The following is a 4,483-nucleotide window of genomic DNA, read 5'->3' as shown; positions in this document are numbered from 1 at the left end:
TAATCCTTAGCTAGCTACTGCGCATGTGCGACTGCCAACAAAGACATTACAGAAGTTGAGAGTTCTCACTCTGTAGCTAAAACAGAGACCTGACACAGGGTAAAAAGAGGAGCTGCAGCAATGTGCAGTACAACAAAAAGATGGTGTTTTTTTTTAAATTAAACCATGTAAACCTATTCTGATACAATCTCAAGTTACAATTATGAACCTGAAAATGAGCATAATTTGATGATTTTTTTTTAAATGACAACCTGCATTATGTTTAGAACCACTGATCTTAATATCAAATGGCACCTGAATGTGAATTTCTATTTTGTGACCAAAAATTAATAATGGACATGAACATGATGTATTTAATAATTGAATCACAACATTATTACTTCATACTATTTGTCTCTAAGCCCAACAATCATGACTTCATCAAGAATGTATTAGTTTGGGGGTGAGGATGGAGAAAGGGAGATAAGCAACAAACATGGTCGCTGGTAGGAGGTAAATATACGGGCACCAAGGCTAGGCAACACTTTATATCATGACATTAATTTTACTTTCACAATAAGATGTAGATTGAGGTCTCATGCACTTGTGGTGGTACACAACTGCATTGAAAGAAATAACCACAAGAGGGGGCAATGAATACACACACACACACACACACACACACACACACACACACACACACACACACACACACACACACAAACATGTCTTAGCCGACAAATTAGCCATTAGTAACTTATATATGGCATTATCATTTGAAATTGATGCTAGGTTTACTGTTATTCATGAGCCCATGGTAAATGTGATGTACAATTTGGCAATCCAAAAAAAAATATTTTCTTTTCCAGAGGTTAGTCAAGAGTTTTGAAAGGTTTGGACTGGGAAAGAAAGCAGCAAAGCCAAAAGAAAAGAGAAGAGAAAAACAAAAAAAGAATTCAATATAACAATCATCTATCACTGTATTGAAGAAGTAACCCGTATATTATTACGCATATTATTTTTCATCTCTATTTTCCCAAAAAAATTCTGTTCTTTTCCAGAATATCAAAACAAAAGGATTTACACCTACATGTTTTGCTTCTTCTGGTGTCCCTTTGATGATAGATATGTAACTTTTATTATTGATCCACTTGACATGTCATACATCATCTCGATAATTCAAGAGATTTGTTCAAATGATAGATATCCAAGGTCTTCATACTTGCTTTTCTCTTATACAAGTTCTCTTTTTAAACATAACTTATTTACAAAGAGCTGGAGAGCTTATATGCTTTTTTTCAATGCTAAATCTTCTTGACGTTTTGAATTACGGTCAATCATGGTCAATCCACTCCTCAAACTTTTTTGCATTCCAAACATCTCATCTGCAAACAACTGTTCCAAATAGAGCTGCACAGCTGCCAACAGCAGAGGACTGTAGTTATACTGGGCTGCTCCAAGATGGAAAGCAATGCAATTGTAGGAATATTAATGTCAGATTGTTTGCATGCGTGCTCAGCAAACTGCCCTTCACCCTGTGATTCGCCTCTGTTTCACAAACCCATGCAGATTCAAACACAGCCTGCATTAGAAATGTTTTCATAGACAACCTTTGGTCCCGTTGAAGCAGAAAAGTAATCAGGAGGTTTGTCATTTTCCGTCAGCTTTGGTTCATTTGATGCCAAAAAACAAAACCTGAACAAAATCAAAAGCAGACAGGAGGTTTTGTCCAGGACATATATCTTTATTTGTTTCACTGCTTGAATATTGCCTTAACTGCTGCCAAATCTTTCTTCAAACTTCATTACAAGTAAACAAATACATATTATATCTCTCAAACTAAGCTGAGATGATAATCTGCTGAATTGCTTTTGTCTCCAGGAACAAAGAAGCTTTTACTGCATACTGTACATTTCAGACATTATATTTTTTTTTATGGTTTTCACCAGAGAAATTACCAAGAAGGGCAGAGCTCAAAACCACAGTCAGACAATAGATGTGACTAATATTCTTGTGTCCCGAGGATGTTTGTAGACTGCTTTAGTTCCAAAACCACATGAAACCCTTAAAAGTGAAGAAAAAAGAAATGTATGGGGAGGGAGAAAACGGCAACATAACAAACAAACCGTGTCCTCACACATTTTTCACTGTAGAATGTGTGAAATGCAGTGTGGGTGTGAAATCCAAATACAATGCATTTACTGTATAATTACCTATACACAGAACATTTACTGCACAATTATCAGCATGAGGTGATCAGGATTTTTTTTAACAAACTTTTCTAGTAGTTGTGGTGGTTCTTTATTTACATTCAAGAGTATGTGGTCAGTTATTGTAGCTAAGTGTCAGGTATGCTTTATGACAATATTAAACAGCACACCGACTAGGATGCTGTCCAAAGTTGCAGATGCCATCAGTCATCCTCAGGAAAGGAAGGATTTTAACAGAGGTTGGATCAAAGCGATGGACGCATCCGACCCTGAACTCTGGAAAAACAAGGCCTTGTTTTCCTGCTGAGCGCGCTCATTACAAGACGGTATAAGAGCTTCCCACAAGCAAGTACAACTCCTTGACCTCAGATGGGAGTGAATGGAGGGGACGAGAGCTCGGGCCAAGCCACAGAAGCAGGCTCCAAACCTTGCCAACAGGCACCAGCCCCGTGAGTGTCAGCTTGGGGCACAGATGTACGTATGTTGTTTTTATGCACATAGGCTTTCAGTACACAGTGAGACGCTACAGCTGCTCTGCTGTGGAGTCCTAAGTTCTGTTGTGGTACGGTACTTCAGCCAAAGGAACAGAACAAATTTAGACAAAGAAAATATAACTAGTAGATGAAGAGTTTCTCTTGGTGGTTACATTACTGCTCTGGGAATTAGAAAAGATAAACTGAGTAAGAAAGAGTAAGAGTCTTCCATCCATATAATGTTTACCATGTTCATCATCTTAGTTTAGCGTGTTTGTATTCTAACATTTGCAAGTCAACAATAAACATAAAGTACAGTTAAAGCTGATAGGAGGGTTGTTAGTTTTGCAGGTATTTGGTCATAAACCAAAGTATTGGACACAATGAAATATTAACCTGGTGCTAAAGGAGGAGTCAGGGGATCATAGATATTAAAATACAAAATATATACCGGTAACTAAATACCAAATAACCAATAACATTTTTAGAAACAACTAGAGGGCATACAGCTGATTGCAAAAGTTTTAACCAATGGCCTATATATAGTATATATGCCACACTCCAACACACACACACAAAAAAAACGCCATATAAGAAGAAAAAAAAACAATTTAAGAAAAACATTAAAGATGAATGCATAGGGACAAGGCAATGGCTACACAACACACCTGGTGCTAATCCAGCTGCTAACGACTAGGAAACACTTAAAAAGAGCCTTTAGGTCAAAGTTAACGGTACTGTTATACTTTACCTATACACAATAATTGTGTAGCAATAGCTTAGCAGTCCTGTCATGTCAATAACCCAAAAATAAACAGAAAATATAAAATACTATATATTAAAATACTATAGATAAAGATACCACATCAAAACCATTCTAAAAGTACAAAAATATCTCAAGATGATTCAGACTTTCAACCACAGGGTTTCCCGCAGCACTTTGCGGATAAGGCGGCCGCCTTAACAACACACGCCTGCCGCCTTAACTAAGTCTTTAAAAAAATAAATAAATAAAAATAAATATCCGCCATGTTACTCTGTCCTGTTTGAGTGGCTGTAATGTAAAAGTCGCATTAATACAGTCTGTAGGAAACAAGGTAACGGCGAGTTCCCTTACCGAGTTACGAGATGGCAACCCTACCACCTTAACTAACACATTTTTTGCGGGAAACCCTGAAATCATTGAATCATGGAGATCAATTTTTATTGATGATGTATGTAACCTCTGAAAATGTGACTTACTTTGTAGCAGCGTGTTATCTATCAGTGAACAGATACATCTTCAAACTGGTGTTCGCAACGCAATTTTTCCACAGCTTTGCTCATCAAATGGAAACTTTCCGGTATTTGAGTTAAACGGTAAACTGGCATGCTTTGTAACTTAATTTCATTCTGAATCATCACCCCATCCTCCAGCTTCTCCAGTAGCAAACATGCAGTTAAGTAGTCACTGGGGTATGCTAAATTACCAATGAGAGTGTAATCTCTCAGACATTTGGGGTTAACCCACGTCTGGTGAGGTTACATACTAGAGACATGACTGCGGTGGACCAGTGCACTTTGTCAAGTGGACACCTAGTGCTAAACTGATTAATGACACAGGCCAGGGGAGAGCAGGAGGAAACCAGAGGGCACAGGGTTTAACTTTCTGTCCATTGACAGCTGTGGTAGCCTCCTTTTCCACTATGGAAAATATTTAGAAAGTAATATGTCTGTCAAAACATGTGTCTCTTTTGTCTCTCAAACTAGTAAACACTACACTCTGTTCCAAATTATTATGCAAATTATATGTTACACTGATTTTCCTAGTAATAGTCAATG

Source organism: Sander vitreus, chromosome 6 (genome assembly GCF_031162955.1).
Source record: "Sander vitreus isolate 19-12246 chromosome 6, sanVit1, whole genome shotgun sequence".
Taxonomy (NCBI): Eukaryota; Metazoa; Chordata; class Actinopteri; order Perciformes; family Percidae; genus Sander; species Sander vitreus.
Note: the sequence above shows the minus strand (reverse complement) of the source record.